Consider the following 8,385-nt stretch of genomic DNA (forward strand, 5'->3'; position numbering starts at 1 on the left):
TGAGATCTTGCCATTTGTGACAACATGGATGGACCTAGAGGGTATTATGCTTACTGAAATAAGTCAGACTGAGCAAGGCAAATACTACATGATTTCACTAATGTGTGCAATCTAAAAAACAAAACAAATAAACAAAAAGCAGAATCACATCTATAACTTCAGAGAACAACCTGTTGATTCCCAATGGGAAGGGGGAAGGGGATAAGTAAAATGGGCAAAAGGGAGCAGGAGATGTAGGCTTCCAGTTATGGAACAAATTAGTCACGGGAATAAAGGACACAGCATAGGGAATATAGTCAATGATACTGTAATAGCACCATGTGATGACAGACAGATGACAGCTACACTTGTGATGAGAATACAATGGTATAAAGATGTCGAATCACTATGTCATACTCCTGAAACTAATGGAACCTTATGTAACTAATGTCAACTATATTCAAATGAAAAAAAATTTTTAACTCAAAAAAAAAAGAGTGGACTCTATTTATGAAACATTTCGTACTGTATAAAGTGCATACAAAGTCTTTTGAAGAAGGTGCCATACTTCAGACAAAATGAACTTTCTTTAGCATAGGGAAAAATTCTCAATTGTTTTCACAAACTCCACATTTAAGAAATCTAGAGCAAATTTCCAGAGCTTTTAGCACTTTGCAACACAAAGGGTTCAAATGGAAGGCTTTTTCAAAAGTACAAAATAGGTAGAGCCAGCTGTTAACAACTTAAGCATAGGCTGAAATTCCTTAAAATAAAACAAGTTGTTCATCCTCACAGTACTTTTTCGTCTTTTCAGTCTTCACAACACATTAATGTAGGAATTCCTCTTACCTGAAGATAGAAAAAGAAGGCTGAGGCAGTACAATTAACTGAGTGATTGGCCAAGAAGATTTAATAATAAAAACTTCTGCCATTAACCTCTCTTGGTCTTACTTAACTTAAGCCTCAACACCTTCATTTAGGAGTGGAATGCCCGGGGGCACGTTACGGAGAAACACTCAAAATATGGTACCAGTTATTATTAGCATTATTATTATTAGGCTGTCTTTATGTGACAGGTTCTGGGCAATATGCTTTCATTTTAACCTCACAGCAACCCTCTGATGTGGAATAATTATTATTCCCATTTCAAGATGAGAACACTGAGTTTTGGAACAGCTTAGTAACTTGCTGAAACTCACAGGGGTAGAAATGTTATTGGTCCCCTCTGTCCAGTTTCCTATCCAGGGCAGTTAACCCCTTTTGGTGTCTCCTTCTCAATTGCCCTTCTATAGCAGGGATCATATTGGGCAACATCTGGGCCTACAATGGATGGCAGACAGTGGAAGGAAGTGAGTTGACCCTCAGCAGATTGCCCATCCAGAACTTTTTTCCAGGTAAAGAACCCAACGTTTTCCTCTGGCTGTTATCTCCCTCTTGGTTAGTGCTTAGGAACCCAGTCTGAGTTCCTGGGCTTTGTGACACAATGGGTCCTCAACTAATGTTTGCATAATCAACTGGGTAAGTCCTGTGATGGTTAATTTCACATGTCAACTTGACTGAGTCAAGAGGTGCCCAGATATTTATTTAGTCAAACTTTTTTCTGGGTGTATCTGCAAGGGTGTTTTTGAATGAGATTAACATTGTAATCAACAGAATAAGGTAGATTGCCCTCCACAATATGGATGGGCCTCATCTAATCAGTTAAAGTCCTGAACAGAAGTAAAAAAAAAAAAAAAAAATCCTACCTCAAGTAAGAAAAAATTTCTCCAGCAAACTGCTTCAGGACTGGAGCTGCACTGTTAGCTCCCCCGAGCCTCCGTCTGCCAGGCAACACTGCAGAGTTGGGCTTGCCAGCCTCTGTAACCACATGAGCCAATTCCTTATAACACATCTCTTTCTATGTGTACATATTCTATTGTTCCTGTTTCTCTGGAGAATTCTGACTAATACAAGCTCACCACAGTTCTAGGAAAAGGAAGTCACCTTTGGTTGTCATCCTCTCAACATGAGGACAGAGAGAAAAAGAACCACTGACCCATGACTTACAGGAAGAAAAAACACCTTTATTGACTATCATTTTAAGAATCCCCTACATATTGGAGGTGCCTGGGTGGCTCAGTTGGTTAAGCATCTGACTTCAGCTCAGGTCATGATCCCCCAGTTCATGGGTTCAAGTCCTTCGTCCGGCTCTGTGCTGACAGCTCAGAGCCTGGAGCCTGCTTCGGATTGTATCTCCCTCTGTCTCTCTGCCCCTCCCGTGCTCATGCTCTGTCTCTCTCTCTGTCTCTTTCTGTCTCTCTCTCTCCCAAAAACAAATAAACATTAACAAAAAAATTTTTTAAAGAATCTCTTATGCATTCGGGCACCTGGGTGGCTCAGTCAGTTGAGCATCCAACTCTTTTTTTTTTTTAAGTTTATTTACTTATTTTGATAGCTAATGGGGGAGGGGCAGAGAAAGAGGAAGAGAGAGGATCCCAAACAGGCTCCACACTCTCAGCACAGGGCTTGAACTCAAAAGCCATGAGATCATGACATGAGTCAAAACCAAGAGTTGAATGCTTAACTTACTGAGCCACCCAGGTGCCCTGAACATCTGACTCTTGATTTCAGCTCAGGTCATAATCTATGGTCATGGGATCAAGCTCCATGTCGTGCTCCATGCTGACTATGAAGCCTGCTTGAGATTCTCTCTCTCCCTCTGCCCCCTCCCCCATGTGTGTTCTCTCTGTCTTTCTCTCTCTCTCTCAAATAAAAATAAATAAATACAAGCATCTCTTACTCATCGAGCAAGCAGCCCAGCCAGAACCAGGGCTGTCTGACTCCCAGGCATCTGTTCTTAACCCCTTATAGTGGGTCGAATGGTGGTTCCCAAAATGGTATGCCCACTTCCTAATCCCCAGAACCTGTGCATGTGACTTTATTTGGAAAAGAGGGTCTTCGTAGATGTAATGAAGTTAAGGATCTCAAGATGAGATAACCCTGGATTATCTGGGTGGGCCCTAAATCCCATAACAAGTGCCTTATAAGGGACACACAGGAGAGGTTTGATAAACAACAGAAAGCCTTGTGTATTATTTTAAGCCACCAAGTTTATGGTCATTTATTATCACAGTCACAGGAAACTAATACACACTTGTTTCTAATATTGGGAATATAATCACAGGGAGCAAATTGACCTCCAGAGAGCAACTTGCAGTGACCAAGGATCATCCACTCTTGAAACATAAATGAAGAGATCTTAAAATGGTACAAGGGAAGGGGGCTAACATTGACTGGGTACATCCTGTTGGCCTGGCACTGTGCTAGGCACTGACCTCTATCGTTGCATTTAATCTTGACAACAACCTTATAAAGTAGATTTTACTAATAAGTATGCAAATCTTCCCTGACAGGGCCCAAACTGGATTAGGAGGATGTGCTTTGATAAAGAACTGTAAGACTCCAGACATACCTTAACACATCCAAGAAATAAACACATTTAACCAAGAGGCAGTTTGGTGTCGTAGTTAGGGGTACAGCTATCAGAGCCAGAATGTCTCGATATAAACCTCAAAACTCCTACTCACCATCTATGTGACCCTGCTCAGGTATTTAACCTCTCTGCGCATTGGTTTCTGCGCCTCTTAAATGAGGATAATGCTGGAAGCTGCCTTAAATAATGTTGTTGTAAGTTAAAGCATGTAAAGCATTTAGAATGAAGTCTGGCAGATAGCAGCCACTCCATAAGGTTTCACTATTACTGTAGCACACACGCTATTAAGCACGCAGTAAACACTCAATGGATATTTGCTATTATTATCATCATGAGTTCAATTAAGACCTCGCTAGACCCTAATCTTTCTCTGATATTTCGAGGGAACCATGATCCTTTTTTCTGCGAGAATTAAAAAGACCTCCTTGGAGATGGAAATTGGATTAAAATAAAAGCTCTCAGAATGTAGGCTCTCAGACAGATCCAAAGTACAAGGCGTATAAAGTAATAGCAGGGGAGGGGGGCGGTTCTTTAAGCCTTTCAACATATATTTAATAGAGAATTACACCCAACCGCAAAATTACAGAATAAAGAGATTCAAACATAGTCACAGCACTGGCAATGTCACATCTCACTAGAGCAAATGCGCTGATTGTTAGGTAGGTAGATGAGGGAAGGGGTAGGTAAGCAGAAAGAGCGAACGGTTTTCCTAAAAATAAAATAAAATAATGAAAATAAAAACAAAGTAAAAAACTCCTACTGCCAAGAAATATGTAGGCGCACTTGCCATACTATAATAAACTGGTCAGAAAAGTTTGAATTCATTTGTTTATTCCTTAGCCCATTCCTTCAGTTATTTAACATTTACTGCCCAATAATAAATAGTTCCAAGCTTTATTGTCTCATGGTAGTGTACGCAAACAACTGCAATACAGGCTGGAAAGAATTGAGTGTTGTAGAGGAACAATAAAAGGAAAGAGATGTTCACCGCAAATTTGCAGGCGAAGTGTTAAATCAGACAACTGTCCACATCTCTTTGTGTCCCTCTAAGGCTAATTTCAGACTGTGTCATCAGTCACATGCCACAGTGTCAGCCTATGAAAACCTTCCCTTGGCTGGTTGTGCTGTACATTGATGTTATTGCTTTGTTGTAAACCAAATGCATTTTATTTATGTGTTTTGTTTATCATTTCTCTCCCTCTACCAGAATGTAAGCTTCCTGCCTGCTTGACTTGGTTGCATTCTAAAACAGTACTGGTTCATAAGAGGCGTTCGATAAATACTTGCAGAACAGTAAGCCGAAAAAACACAACCTCTATTCAAGCGCTCAGCTTGATAGAATGGAATCCAGATGGCCTGTAAACATTCCCATTGATAGAGGATGCCATTGCAAGTCCCCCAAAAGGAAATCAGCACCCTCCTCACCTCTCCCTTCTCTGGGAAAAATCCCAACCTCCCCCATCTGTACATATGGGCCCCTGGAAACTGTGTTTCCTTTGTATGACGTTGCATTCTTGGTCTTAACTGATTGGACCAAAGCAGATATGTCACCTAAGCTGAGCCAATTCAATTCTCTTTTCTGGGACTTATTTTGCCTTTGTAAGAAGAGAGGGAGTTCAACAAAATGACCTCTGAACCCACTTACAGATCCCATGGCAAAAAGAGAGAGTATATGTAAAATTACAAAACTCATTTTAGAAAAGCTGGACATGATAGAAAAGCATAAAGAAAGAAATAAAAATCACCCATTTATGAGAGTTTATAGTAATGAAAACTGGGAAACAGCCTAGATTCCCCCAAAGAAATAGATAAATAAACTATGGTACATCAATACTAGGTGCTACTCTCATGGAAAGATCTACAGAACATATGTTAAATAACTAAAACAAGGCACAGAACAAAATTTGCAATGTATTACTATTTACATATATATATATATTTAGAGCTATGTGTTATACACAAAGGTATATAAGAATATAAACCATACTGGGAGCCATAATTTTCTCTGGAGAAGAGAGATGTGAAGAGGAACTTCCGGTTTTCATGTGAAATATTTTTGTAGTATTTGAATGTAGTATGACAGTACCCTATTCTTATATTACCTTGTTTAAAGGACAAAACTTAAAATTATGAAAAGATACTCAGCAAGCAGAGTCAACTGAGACTGGAGACAAGGAAATCTTTTAGGAAGCTGTGCTTCTAAACTTGAATGTGAGGTGATGGGGCCTGAACTTGGGCAGAAGGAATGGTGAGAGGGGTGCCTGGGTGGCTCAGCGGGTTGAGTGTCTGACTCTCAGTTCTGGCTCAGGTCATGATCTCACAGGGCGTGAGTTCAAGCCCCATGTCCGGCTCTGCACTGACAGCATGGAGGCTCCTTGGGATTCTCAGTCTCCCTCTCTCTCTGCCTCTCTCTCACGAGCTCTCTCTCTCTCAAAATAAATAAACTAACATTAAAAAAAAAGAAATGGTCAGAAAGAGATAAATCTGTGACAGATTTCAGGTGTAGAGTTGAGACTTCTGATTGGTTGAATATAGTGGGGTGGGGGAGGGAGAGTGTTTGGGGATGAGTGGCAATGAGTGGCAATATACTTTCTTTTTTTTTTTTAATGTTTATTTTTGAGACAGAGAGAGACAGAGCATGAATGGGGGAGGGGCAGAGAGAGAGGGAGACACAGAATCTGAAACAGGCTCCAGGCTCTGAGCTGTCAGCACAGGGCCAGAAGCGGGGCTCGAATTCACAGACTGCGAGATCATGACCTGAGCCGAAGTCAGATGGATACTTAACCGACTGAGCCACCCAGGCACCCCGTGCAATATACTTCCATGTAAAGAGCATGGGCTTTGGAATTCGGCCACCAAGGCCCAAAGCTCAACTCAGCCCTTTACCAACTTCAGGGACATTGGGCGACTTAGTTCACATCTCAGTGTCTCAGTTTGCCCCTTTGTAAACGGAGATGATATTATTTCCTAGCTCATAGGGCTTTTGTCAATCAGTTCATGTAAAGTGCTTAGAACCTTGTAATTGCTCGGTATATGTTGGCTATTATTAGAATGACTGTTAGTATCATCACCACCATTATCATCAACATTTTCTTCATTAGGGCCAATCCCAGGCCTTAGCTCAGGGGACTACCTGGAAATAGGGGAAAATACAAAATGATTTAAAGCATTCTCCAAGAGTGAGAGTCAGAGAAGAATAAGGAAACCAAGAAGAGCTCACAAGCCTGATTACTGTGTCTTGTGAATAGGCTGCACTGGGAAGGGAAAGACATCGTGCTTAATAAAACTGCCAGGAAAGTTAGATAAGATTAGGTTTGAAGAAACTTATATGATTAGCTATATTTTAAAGCAGAGGACCACTGATTGAATCTCTTTTTCTTTTCTTTTCTTTTTTTTTTTTTTTTTGCTTTATGTTTAAAATCTTAGATATGCAAAAAACTAGAGACATAGAAATACACATCATGTATATATTAGCATATTCTAATTGTAATGAATTAAAGCATGAAGCCAAAGCAAAACATGAACATGCATAGCCTCACTTCCTGCCCCTGACCCCTTTCTCTACTTTTACACATATACCCAACACTACAGCGAATACTTAACTTGAAGGACGTCATCAAAATACACTTTTATTATTGTCTTCCATTCTCTTCAAAATTTATTTTTGAGGTGGAGTAATCTCTGGCCCTAGAAAGAAATTCTGGCAGACCCATGACTTTCCTTCTCACTCTTAGTTAAGAGATACTCCTCAGTTCAGAAATTAAAATGTCCATTCCAACACGTGAACCCAAACTCCAAGTCTAATTGGCAATCACATCTTCTCTGTCCCACATGGGGCCTCCTTCCTATCTTGCCCTTCTGCTTCTCATCCCTGACTAAAGGGAAGGTGGTTTCTGAGCCCTCCTGGGCAAAGGGGGAGTGAGAAGAGGGGAGAAATTAGTACATGAGAAACATCTTGAATTGTGCAGTACTCCAGACATTCTCTGGCCTGGTAGAGACCAGGTCTTCCACATGGGCCACTTTGTGGGACGCCCATGAGGTGCTAAGCTGTTCTCAATCACCACCTACTTTCTGCCGCCCCTGACTCTTGTCATGGGGCTTTCTCACCCTCAGGCAGAAGACCCCTGGAGCAGGACTTTGAATGGATCTATTATCTCTCTCTGTTATGGCCCACAGTTGGTACAAGGAAATCACTCCAACCCCCTTCCTCCATCCAGCAAAATCTGGGAATGTGTGTAGGTCCCAACATGGACACCTCCATTCTGCTGCCACAGGAAACTCAAACTTTTTCAGGCATGCTCAGGCACCGCTCTTTTGCGTCTCCCAACTACAGGCACCACATCTCAGGCTCCTGAGAATAGACCCAGGCTTCAGGGAAGGAGGTAACAACTTCCCTAAGCTACTCACATTGCTAAGTACACCTCTACCAGAAACAAAACAAAACCTCACCAATTCCTCTCCTTTACTCCATAATCCTTTTTTTTTTTTTTTTCTTAATGTCTATTCACTTTTCAGAAAGAGAGCGTGAGCAGGGGAGGGGCAGAGAGAAAGAGGGGGACTGAGGATCAAAAGCAGGCTCTGCACTGACGGAGCCAGATGTGGGGCTCGCACTCATGAACCATGAGATCACCACCTGAGCTGAAGTCAGATGCTCAACTGACCGAGCCACTCAGGCGCAGGCGCCCCTCCTTTTAGATGTGCTTTATCTGAGTCGGAGTAAAAGAGCCAGGGAATGTTTTGTAACCGTTGGCTGTGTATATTCTGCACAAATTGATCTGGCTTTGAAATTTACTGTCTATTATAGTTTAATGTTTCAACCCTGAAGCTCTCCCATCCCTCATTCTACTTTTCTCCCTTTAAGATCAATTTTCTGGATGATGGGAGATCTTTTAAGAACAGAAACGCACCTTTGTGTTTTCCTCTGTTCCCCACCA

The sequence above is a fragment of the Prionailurus viverrinus genome, chromosome D1 (assembly GCF_022837055.1).
Source record: "Prionailurus viverrinus isolate Anna chromosome D1, UM_Priviv_1.0, whole genome shotgun sequence".
Taxonomy (NCBI): Eukaryota; Metazoa; Chordata; class Mammalia; order Carnivora; family Felidae; genus Prionailurus; species Prionailurus viverrinus.